At 42.4% G+C, this 12248-nt stretch overlaps 1 long non-coding RNA gene across 1 annotated transcript; it reads left to right on the top strand.

Moving 5' to 3' along the window:
• The first annotated feature begins 3299 nt into the window (after window positions 1–3299).
• On the top strand, window positions 3300–10604 carry LOC138961409 (uncharacterized). Its single transcript, XR_011454173.1, has 2 exons — window positions 3300–4636; window positions 10289–10604. It is a non-coding gene; the product is annotated as an uncharacterized lncRNA (long non-coding RNA).
• Window positions 10605–12248: the final 1644 nt, after the last annotated feature.

Raw genomic sequence — 12248 nt, 5'->3', positions numbered from 1 at the left:
GCGAAGGACTGGGGATAGGTGTAGGGTTCGGAGTAAATCGATAGCAGATATAAAAACCTCAGAAACGTTGTGGACTAAACGAAGAGGTGTTGAAATGCAGGGAATTATCATAATTATGTAGCGAAGGAATTGGGATAAGTGAAGGGTTCAGGGTCATGGGTGGGAGATATATTTTTTTTTTAAATCTTAGAAACTTTCTGGACCAAACGAAGTGGTTTGAATGCAGGTGGCTTTGTGGCTAAAGACTTGGGATGGCTATATGGTTCGGAGTAAATAGATAGCAGATACAAAAACCTCAGAAACTTTCCGAACCAAACGAATTGTGGTCTAAATGCAGAGAATAACGTAGCGAAGGATTTGGAATAGGCCTGGGATGCGGAGGAAATAAATAGCAGATATAAAAACCTTAGAAACTTCTGAATCAATCCTCTTAACTTGTTTGCCCAAGATGCCAATACAGTGCGTGTAATTCCGGCAAACCAAAACCAGGTCATGATCAGATAAACAAAAGATCAATCAATCCTATATCAGATATCTCAATTATGACAAGGTGTAGGCCAAATGTCGGTCATGGGGGTGCTGATGCATGAAATGTTGAAATGAGCGATCGTTGTTACAACGACTTGAAAGTGATTCAATGAATTTCTGACACATTGGAATTGACCGACACACATGACCGATTGATTGTAAAATATCGGCATGTTCATTTTAAAAATGGCAAATTATTTTGGAAAAAAGGGGGCTCATTTTGGACAAGACACCGTGAACGGATTGGTATTGAGTCAAAGGACCTCTACTTCTTTCATGTGCACACCTCAAAGTCTGAATTGTTTGGAGCTGTGTAATTATTAATATTGTTTGCAAGTCGGGGGCCCGATAGCTCAGTTGGTGGACCACTGGACTTGTGATCCGTAGGTCAAGGGGTCCAAACCGGGCCGGGACGGACACGGGTCAAGGGTCAACCTTATGTGCAACTTTATGTGCAGACTGAGAGACGGTATCCATGTTCTCCCCCGTGTCGCCACTGTGACACGTTAACGACCTCGGTCATTCTGCCATAGTGCAGGTGGCTGATTACACCTGGGAAGCGCGACCGTGTTTACTGCTAGGTTTCCACTGGGAGGAAGCGTTCCGAATTTCCTAAGCGCTGGGACGATAAAGTAATACAAATACAAATACAAATGGAACACAAATCCTGAGAAAAAACGAAAAGTCTGGACCAGCTAGTCCACCAATGTTGCCCTGTCTCTTTGAATATGTCCAAAGTCTACATTGAAATAAAAAGTGATTTTAATAAAATGATTACCAACAGCATTGTGTTGCACAATTGATTCAAAGCTGTGTTATGTTTGTCTTGCACCGAACTAAGATTGGTATATGCCAGTCGATGTCCGGTACTAACATCAGACATGTTTCACAAATCTTGAGTCTCTTCACAACAAAATTCTGAACATGTTCGAAAAGTGTAATATCTGAGGTGTACAGACATTTTCAAGCTAGCTATAACGGTTGATTTTTAGCCGTTTCGTACCTCATAGAAAATTTGCATCGTCGAGTTACGCCTTCAATCTATGGTCAAAAACTGAAAGTCACAAACTGTATACATGTAAACAAAGCGAAATTCAAGTATATAATGTATACGCACTGCAAAGATTTACGTCACGTGCGTTTGTTGGCAATCGCAAGAGAATGCAGAACAAGCGAAATGCAAATATTCAAACACTTCAAGTAGTTAAGACACAGGTTGGCAAATGTCATGCACCTGTGCATGGCAAATGTTGAGGCCAACATGAGAAAGTAAAAGCATGTATGTTCAACCATACAATTGACGTAAACACTAACATTACCGTGCCCACATCACACTCACACCTGCTGCCCGTATGGTACGTAAACACTAACATTACCGTGCCCACATCACACTCACACCTGCTGCCCGTATGGTACGTAAACACTAACATTACCGTGCCCACATCACACTCACACCTGCTGCCCGTATGGTACGTAAACACTAACATTACCGTGCCCACATCACACTCACACCTGCTGCCCGTATGGTACGTAAACACTAACATAACCGTGCCCACATCACACTCACAACTGCTGCCCGTATGGTACGTAAACACTAACATTACCGTGGCCACATCACACTCACAACTGCTGCCCGTATGGTACGTAAACACTAACATTACCGTGCCCACACCACACTCACAACTGCTGCCCGTATGGTACGTAAACACTAACATTACCCTGCCCACATCACACTCACAACTGCTGCCCGTATGGTACGTAAACACTAACATTACCCTGCCCACATCACACTCACAACTGCTGCCCGTAAGCCACTAAAGTCAAACCACCCACGTTCTATAGTTAAAACATATATTGCCGTACAATATTCGCAATAAATTAATCAAAATTGCGCGTCTATGTTAACTAAAAGTTCATACACTGGAGAGAAAAAAGGACATAATTTCGGGGTAAGGTATTTGTCTTAAACTGCAGTATTTGGGTCAACCGTGATACCCACGCATAAATTCTATAAACAAGATATCTGAGCAAGGAAAAAACCCACATATTTAAATCCACGCATGTTTACTGGCGTTGAGCATTTGTGTTTTGTCCCTGAAAACATTTACTTTTATTGGCCAGTAAATGAGTATGAACGGACCTCTGAGATTTCTTTTGCGAGAAATATATGAAAGTTTATAAATGCAGCACGCTTGAGTGTGCGCAGAACAATTTAACGAGGGAATAATATGTGTGTATGTCTACCACTCCCTTTGACGTCAGCGTGTGTAGATTATTCCCCGTTCCCCTCGTGACCTGCTAGGTATTATCCTGCAGAAGGAGCGCCTGCACAAAATAATGTTCTATAATAATGAAAAATTCAGACCTGTTGGATTAGCGTGCCTGTTGTGTCTTTTGATGTCTGGAGTTTACTACGACAGCCCCCGTTCCATTGATTGATTGATTGATTGTGTGCGTGAGTTGGGGGTGACGCGTGTGTTTGTGTGTGTGTGTGTGTGTGTGTGTCTGTGTGTGTGTGTGTGTGTGTGTATATGTGTGTGCGTGTTTATGTATTTGTGTGTGTGTGTGTGTGTGTATATGTGTTTGTGTGTATATGTGTGTGTGCGTGTGTATATATTTGTGTGTGTGTGTGTGTGTGTGTGTGTGTGTGTGTGTGTGTGTGTGTGTGTGTGTGTGTGTGTACGTGTTTTCTTTGTGCTTAATATTATTTTGTTTGGACCTAGCTATTGATGTATACATTGTTGTTTAAACAGTTGTTTGTTGTATGTTTATCAGGTGTAATGAATGGCGGTTATGGTGTTTATAGTTGAAGGGATATAACTAGTGCTTTTTGTAATACAAAGAGGTTGTCAGGAGTGTTTAACTTTGAGAGTGGAAACTTTTAACAGTTCAGTAAAATTCCATGGTTAGCTACGGACGGTCAAACTGGGTTCGCGGCACGTGAATTTACAACTGTGCGAGTTGTTCACGTTATAATCGCAACCGCCTGATTTTGTGAGTTGTGATTGTAAACTGCCTGACAATTGAAAGTCATTCGACCTGGGCTCTCGGATGAGAAAACCTGCTCTTGGTTTTGATGTCAACTTTGCAAGAAAACATTTGATCTTGATGTCAACCTTGGAACCGGGAAACATTGCCGGGATGACTTGGACTTTTGTATGGGTGCCGCCATATTGGAAGATGAGGTACTTTGCTAGTTTTGTGTGAACTTGAACATTTCTTTTGTATGCGCGGACATGACTTGTGTACTTGAATAATTTCGGAATTGTATAATTTTCTTGTGCTCGGTTGGTGTGTTTTTGAATATTGTTAGTTGTTACAGTAGGGTGTTATATTTTGTAACAGGCCGCCCCAGTCTGACTTGTGCGGGGTGGTGCCAGAGTGGCGAGGGTGCGATGGAGGCCGTAAGGTTGAAGGCTAGCTACATCGTCACCTCTACATAACGTAAAAGTTATGTTTTGTTTATTTGCTTTCTTGTCCTTGTAAATATGTTCTGACGTTGACAATGAATGAGTGAGTTTCACAAGGTCGTGGACAATGAATGAATGAGTTTCAAAAGGTCATGAATTGATTATTGTAAGCAAGAAAGTATTTGAGAATTTGAGGAATGAGTTGATAATTGCTATGTCAGAAACAAACCAATTTGTATGTTCTAATTAAACCATTGGCTATTGTTTGGAAAGAATGAGTTGGTGAAAGACTACAAATTCTTCTAATCTTCTCTCTGCTTTCCTAAACTTCTGAGCGGGAGTCAGATGATTGACTGTGTGTGTGTGTGTGCACATATAAAGAATCTGGAAGGAGATTAATAAGGATAACTACGGATCTTCTTTATTTCAAATCTCTTACATTGGCGAGCTTGCGGTTGTATTAATTGGAAAATTTTTGAAGATTAATTTTCTTTTTCTTTTTGGTGCGTTCCCTTGAGTGCAGTTAGGCTTATTTTATATTATTGACTTGTAGTGCTGAAGTGTTGTTTGGTTTTGCGCAGATGCTGATGCATGCAGTCTGGAGGATGGACATCCTTGTCATCTGTCTGTGAAGGGAGCTCCTTGGTCTGTGGACGGATGCATCCTGTGCCTGACTGAACGACATATTTTGGACAGGAGTGAGTCATTTGCTTATCTGACACTCAAGTTAACATTCTATATATTTTAGAGGATAATTTGCGTGAGGAAAGAGCAGCAAGAAGGAAAAGAGAAAATGATATTGCTCTTCAAGAAAAAGAACTCGCTGCTGCACGTGAGCTTAAAGAGAGAGAGTTAGCTGAACAAGCTAAGATTGAAAATCTTCGTCAAGAAAAAGAACTCGCTGCTGCACGTGAGCTTAAAGAGAGAGAGTTAGCTGAACAAGCTAAGATTGAAAATCGTCGTCTCGATATTGAAGAAGAAAAGGCGAACAGGGAGGCAAAGTTGCGAGCAGACGAGTTGGTTGAAAAAGCAAGCAAGAATAAGTTGGCCAATCGTCCCAAGATTCCCTATTTTGATGATAAATCAGATGACATTGAGAGTTATCTGTATCGCTTCGATAAGCACGCAGCTAGCTTGAAGTGGTCAAATGATGAGAAGGCTTTGATTTTGCCTACTCTACTCAGAGGTCGTGCTCTGAATTATTTTCAAGAGTTACCAGTAGAAGATACTAATGACTATGCCAAACTGTCAGCGCATTTGTTGAAGAGATTCAAATGTACTGAAGAAGGTTTCAGAACGCAGTTTCGCTCATGCAAACCTGAATCTGGTGAAACCATGCATGTCTTTTTCTCCCGCATGAGAAGATATTTTACTAGATGGACAGATATGGCTGGAGTTGGCACAGATTTCGCTTTGCTCTGTGACTTGGTGCTCAGAGAGCAGATTCTGTCTAGTTGTGCGTCGTCTCTGGTTACTTTTCTGAAAGAAGACAAGCATACTACCGCTCAAACCATGATAGACGCAGCTGAAAGATACAGGGAAGCACATCCTAGTCAAAACATAGCAGCAAAAGGTTCTAGTGATCCTCTGTTGGCTAATGTCGGTCTTCCAAGTGGGAGAGGAGGTCATTCAGGTGGTCGAGGTGGTCACAGGTTTTCTAAGAAGAATAGTCAGGCTGACACAAACCCACCGACAGAACAAAGCTCTCCTGATAATAAGGGTGGCAGAGGTGCTAGTCAAGCTGGTAGAGGTAGGGGTGGTCAGAACTATCAGAGGAAGTGTTGGTGGTGTCAAGATACTTCGCACAAGTTGGCAGATTGTCCCAAAAAAATGCATACTGCTTCAGTATCCGTTGTCACTGTTGAAGAGTCCAGCTGTAGTGAAGACGAGCAGTCTGTGGCGTCAGTAGGATTTTCAGGTAGTGATGAACTTCCCGAGTCTATTCAGACATGTGAAGGTACCTTAAATGGTAGTGAGGTCACGGTCATGTTGGATAGTGGGTGTTCCACGGTTGGGGTCAGGAAGTCCCTAGTGAGAGATGATCAGTTTACTGGGAAGGTACAGGTGTGTAGACAGTTCAGTGGGGATTTGGTTCGGTTACCCATTGCGATTGTGAGTCTGGATACACCATACTTTTCTGGAAGTGTTGAGGCATGTGTGATCGACAATCCAGTATGTGACGTCATTTTGGGTAGAATACAGGGATGTACATTTGGATGTGTCGAGGTTACTAGCGCAGTCCAGACAAGAGGTCAAAAAGCTAGAGAAGAACATCCTTTTAGACCGCTGTTGACCGCTAAAGTTCCCCAACTTGATATCAATGCTGAGAAACTGTCCAAAATGCAAAGGGATGACAAAACGTTGCATGATCTGTTCGAGAAAGTTGGCCAAGGAAAATCGGAAGAGTCGTCTGGTTGTGTGGTGTCGTTTGTTGTGAGGGACCAGTTGTTATATCGAAAGTACTACTCCAAGGTCAACGATGAAGTGGTTTGGCAGCTAGTTGTTCCTGAACGCTTGCGCGAGTCGGTTTTGATCACTGCCCATGACGGTTTGTTTGGTGGTCATTTAGGCGCGAACAGTACGTTCAAAAGGGTGTCCGCATTCTTCTTTTGGCCCGGTTATCGGCAGTCGATCAAGGATTACTGCAGATCATGTGATATCTGTCAGAAAACCTTTCCCAAAGGTAGAGTTCCTTCGGCACCTTTGCAACCACTGCCTGTGATAGAAGTCCCATTTTCCCGAGTTTGCATTGATCTGATTGGTCCGATTAAACCAGTGTCAGCTCGTGGTCATCAGTACGCTTTGGTGTTGGTGGATGTTGCGACACGCTATCCGGAAGCAGTACCCTTGAAATCAACGACCACAGAAGCAGTAGCGGAAGCTTTGTTGGGCATTTTCACCCGGACGGGTTTACCAGATGAGGTTCTCTCAGATCTAGGTACACAATTCACATCTGATGTCATGCGAGAGGTGATGAGATTGATATCGGTATTGCAGTTGCACACGACTCCTTATCATCCCCAGACGAATGGTCTCTGTGAAAGGTTCAATGGAACTTTGAAATCCATGGTGAAGAAGTTGATGGCAGATAGACCTAAGGATTGGGATAGATATTTGCCTTTTGCGTTGTTCGCATACAGAGAAATCCCACAGGAGTCTACAGGGTACTCACCTTTTGAACTTCTGTACGGTAGAAACCCAAAAGGACCGTCGGAACTGCTGTATCATGCGTGGACCGATAGCAGTCGGGAGAATCAGCAGGTTCCAGTGTCACAGTATGTGCAGGATTTGAAAGAGGTCTTGGCTGACAGTGTTAGTAGAGCACAGAAGGCTGTTCAGAATGTATCAAAGAAGAACAGATCATACAGATCTCAGAAGCCAAGAACGATACTCGCTGGAAAGAAAGTCTTAGTCTTACTTCCAACTGAGAAGAACAAAATGATACTACGCTGGCGAGGTCCATTTCAGGTGATCAAAAGACTGAATCAATGTGATTACGTTGTAGAAATTTCACCTGGGATCGAGAAAGTGTACCATGTCAACTTGCTCAGGGAGTATGTGTCTAGGAATGAAGATGTTGGTCAGAACCCAGTTGTTGCCTCATTGGGAGTGATCAGTGGGTCCAGTGCAGTAGAGGAGGTAGACATTCAGAAAGTCAAACTACAGTCAGTTCCCACAGTTCAGACTGAGAATGTAGATGATGTGGTCTATAGTCCAGACTTGTCTATGCAGGCAAAACAAAAAGTGCAGGCGGTGTTTCAGAAGCATCAGGACAAAATGACGGATTTGCCTGGTACTTGTGACCTAGTGCAGCATGTGGTGAGGATTCCTGAAGGTGCTGTGGTCAATGTGAAACAGTATCCGTTACCATTTGAGTCTCAGAAAGTGGTTGAAGAAGAAGTGAAGAAGATGTTAGATCTAGACGTAATAGAGCCGTCTATTTCTCCGTTCTCGTCTCCTATTGTTCTAGTCAAGAAGAAGGACGGAAGTACTCGTTTTTGCATCGATTTCAGACACCTCAATAAGATTACGGAGTTTGACGCTGAGCCAATACCGGATCCGGAAGTTCTGTTTGCTTCATTGCAGGGCAGGCAGCATTTCACGAAGATTGATCTGGCTAAGGGCTATTGGCAAATTCCGATGGCAGAGTCTGATCGAGCAAAAACGGCTTTTCGTACCCCTCAAGGTCTATATCAGTTCAAGAAGATGCCGTTCGGAATGAGTACAGCACCAAGTACTTTCGCGAGGATGATGAAGATGTTGGATCTGGATAGGTTCAAATCTGTTCATTTCTTTGATGACGTACTTGTAGCCACAGAAGACTGGTGTGAGCATCTAGAGGCACTTGACGGACTGTTGACAGAACTGGGAAAACATGGGTTGACTGTGAGACCGTCGAAAGTAGAGGCAGGGTTTGACTCTATTGAGTTTTTGGGTCACATAGTTGGGGAGGGTAGCATGCGTCCAGTTCCCTCTAAAGTGTCCAAAATCTTGAATGTCTCTGTCCCAACCACAAAGAAACAAGTCCGGTCATTGGTAGGGCTCATCAGTTTCTATAGGCGCTATGTCCCAAGCTTCGCGTCTATTGTGTCCCCCCTGGTAGAACTCACAAAGAAGAACCAACCAAACAAAGTTCGTTGGTCAAAAGAGTGTCAGATGGCTTTTGACAGGGTCAAAGAAATTTTGTCGTCTGAACCACTGGTGAGATTGCCAGACTTTTCCAGGCCGTTCACAGTGCGGTCGGATGCATCCTCCACGGGGATTGGAGCAGCCCTGATGCAGCCTGATGATGACGACGTCCTTCATCCAGTTCTGTATGCCAGCAGAAAACTGCTGGAAAGAGAAACCAGATACTCTACTGTGGAGAGAGAGTGCCTAGCGTTGGTGTGGGCAGTTGACAAATTCCATCGCTACTTGTTTGGCTCACATTTCTTTGTTGAGACTGATCACAGACCGTTGACGTACTTACGACAGTCCAAAACTGCCAACGGCCGACTGTTGCGATGGGCTCTGTCTCTCCAAGAGTATTCATTCACAGTAGTGCCAATTCCTGGAGTCAGGAATTTTGAGGCTGATGTGTTGTCACGCTTGACGAAGTGAATGGAACATGATGGTTGAAAGGACAGTGAAAAGACTTTCTGCAATCAACAAGGACAATACTTTTAGTGCTGTGAGTGTTGATATGCTGTGTATGTATTAAGAACTAATTTAATTTTGTTCTTGTTTTTTTTGTCACATTGTGATTATTTATTTGATCTGGCTGGAAAAATTTGTTTGGATATTTTTGATGCTAGTACCATTTTGTGTTGTAGTCGAGGTTTACTGTATTGAGTTTAGCGGGGGCTACTCAAACTTTATTGGCGATCTTTGGTACCAAGAACGTCAATGTTATTGCATTCAGTAATAGGCGAAAATTGCTGAATGTCCATGAGTATAACTATTGTGGATTAACACAGTGGGTGATTATCTACACGGCGGCGTAAATGTGGTTTATTATGCTTGCCATTGTTGCTCATGTTTAAGGACAGCCTCGTGGCTTTCGTCACTTTTTTGGTGGATGGCACTGTCTTTTGGTTGTAAACTGATTGCACTCTTTGGGAACGGACAGAGTATTTAATAAATGTTTTCCTTATGCTTTGATTATTTATTAATCTATTTATATATTTTTTTTTATGTATTTAAATTTTTTTCTTGTTACTGGAATACTTATACTTGTACAGTTTTTGAAAAAAAAATGTTCATTTTGGGTTCACATTTTTTTTTAATCGGGGAAAGGGGTGATGTAATGAATGGCGGTTATGGTGTTTATAGTTGAAGGGATATAACTAGTGCTTTTTGTAATACAAAGAGGTTGTCAGGAGTGTTTAACTTTGAGAGTGGAAACTTTTAACAGTTCAGTAAAATTCCATGGTTAGCTACGGACGGTCAAACTGGGTTCGCGGCACGTGAATTTACAACTGTGCGAGTTGTTCACGTTATAATCGCAACCGCCTGATTTTGTGAGTTGTGATTGTAAACTGCCTGACAATTGAAAGTCATTCGACCTGGGCTCTCGGATGAGAAAACCTGCTCTTGGTTTTGATGTCAACTTTGCAAGAAAACATTTGATCTTGATGTCAACCTTGGAACCGGGAAACATTGCCGGGATGACTTGGACTTTTGTATGGGTGCCGCCATATTGGAAGATGAGGTACTTTGCTAGTTTTGTGTGAACTTGAACATTTCTTTTGTATGCGCGGACATGACTTGTGTACTTGAATAATTTCGGAATTGTATAATTTTCTTGTGCTCGGTTGGTGTGTTTTTGAATATTGTTAGTTGTTACAGTAGGGTGTTATATTTTGTAACAGGCCGCCCCAGTCTGACTTGTGCGGGGTGGTGCCAGAGTGGCGAGGGTGCGATGGAGGCCGTAAGGTTGAAGGCTAGCTACATCGTCACCTCTACATAACGTAAAAGTTATGTTTTGTTTATTTGCTTTCTTGTCCTTGTAAATATGTTCTGACGTTGACAATGAATGAGTGAGTTTCACAAGGTCGTGGACAATGAATGAATGAGTTTCAAAAGGTCATGAATTGATTATTGTAAGCAAGAAAGTATTTGAGAATTTGAGGAATGAGTTGATAATTGCTATGTCAGAAACAAACCAATTTGTATGTTCTAATTAAACCATTGGCTATTGTTTGGAAAGAATGAGTTGGTGAAAGACTACAAATTCTTCTAATCTTCTCTCTGCTTTCCTAAACTTCTGAGCGGGAGTCAGATGATTGACTGTGTGTGTGTGTGTGCACATATAAAGAATCTGGAAGGAGATTAATAAGGATAACTACGGATCTTCTTTATTTCAAATCTCTTACATCAGGGTTTGCTAGTGTGTGATAGGGTTCGTGTCCGTCTGTAGATGTTAGTTTCTTTGTTAGTCCTGTGTTGACAACTCTTCGACAAGCGCTTAGAACTGTACCCACGGAATACGCGCTATATAAGCTTCCTATTGATTGATTGATTGATATGCGTGTGCGTGTGTATGTGTGGGTGTGTGTTTGTGTGTGTGTGTCTGTGTGCGTGTGTGTATGTGTATATGTGTATGCGTGTGTATGTGTGTGTGTGTGTGTGTGTGCGTGTGTATGTGTGTGTGTGTACGTGTGTGTGTGTGTGTGTGTGTGTGTGTGTGTGTGCGTGCCCGTGCATGGTGCTGTGTATCTCTGTGTGTATGTGCCAGGCTGGATGTGCGTGTGTGATTTCTTTAAAATAGGTTGTTGTTTTTTGTTTGTTTGTCTGTTTGCTTGCTGTTTGTGTTTTCGTATGTTTTTGGATTGTGTGTTGTTGCTTTTTAATTATAATGTCTAATACTGGTCTATTATCCAGAATTTTGATTTGTGCGAAGTGAGTTCTCAATACCTACATTTAACAAAAATGGCAATCGTGAACATGGAAGTGGTGCGAGAGTGTGGGCGACGTGCATTCCGCGGGGATGGTGGGGGGGGGGGGGGGGGGGGCAGTGGTGCCATATATGGTATATGACATATATAGCGATTACACGATTTTCTATTTTTCATTCACATTGGAAATCCTCAAAGACTTTCTTTGTTTAGTGGGGCACTTCCAAACGATGGTTAAAATAGAACATTGTGTAATTCATGTTTAGTACGCTCCTTTTGCGGTTAGGCCTGTGTTGTTTTTCAATGTGATAGTATGTCTATTTACATCCCATACAAGGTATCAGGAAGTCTTTGTTCACACAGAGAGCGGTAGGTATTCCAGCGCTACAAAGTAGTTCGATCTTTTCACTGCATTTTTCTAAGCTTCTGTTTTGATCTGTGCAATTGTGTTTATACTAATGTTGATTATTCAAACATTGTATATTTTTTTAACAATAATTTTTTTTAAATTTATTCTCTTTATTTATATAGCGCCTTATCCGAAGTTCAAAGCGCTTTATGCCGTGTGAGATGGAATTTTTTACACAATATATCACGCATTCACATCGACCAGCAAACCTCAAGCCTGTTAGGCGAATGTTCACCTTTCGCGGCCTTTATTCCAAGTCACACGGGTATTTGATGGACATTTTTATCTATGCCTATACAATTTTGCCAGGAAAGACCCTTTTGTCAATCGTGGGATCTTTAACGTGCACATCCCAATATAGTGTACACGAAGGGACCTCGGTTTTTCGTCTCATCCGAAAGACTAGCACTTGAACCCACCATCTAGGTTAGGAAAGGGGGGAGAAAATAGCGGCCCGACCCAGAGTCGAACACGCAACCTCTCGATTCCGAGCGCAAGTGCGTTACCACTCGGCCACCAAGTCCT

This window comes from Littorina saxatilis, linkage group LG3 (assembly GCF_037325665.1).
Source record: "Littorina saxatilis isolate snail1 linkage group LG3, US_GU_Lsax_2.0, whole genome shotgun sequence".
Lineage (NCBI taxonomy): Eukaryota > Metazoa > Mollusca > Gastropoda > Littorinimorpha > Littorinidae > Littorina > Littorina saxatilis.
The sequence above is the reverse complement of the archived record's forward strand: the minus strand, read 5'-3'. Positions and strand labels throughout refer to the sequence as shown.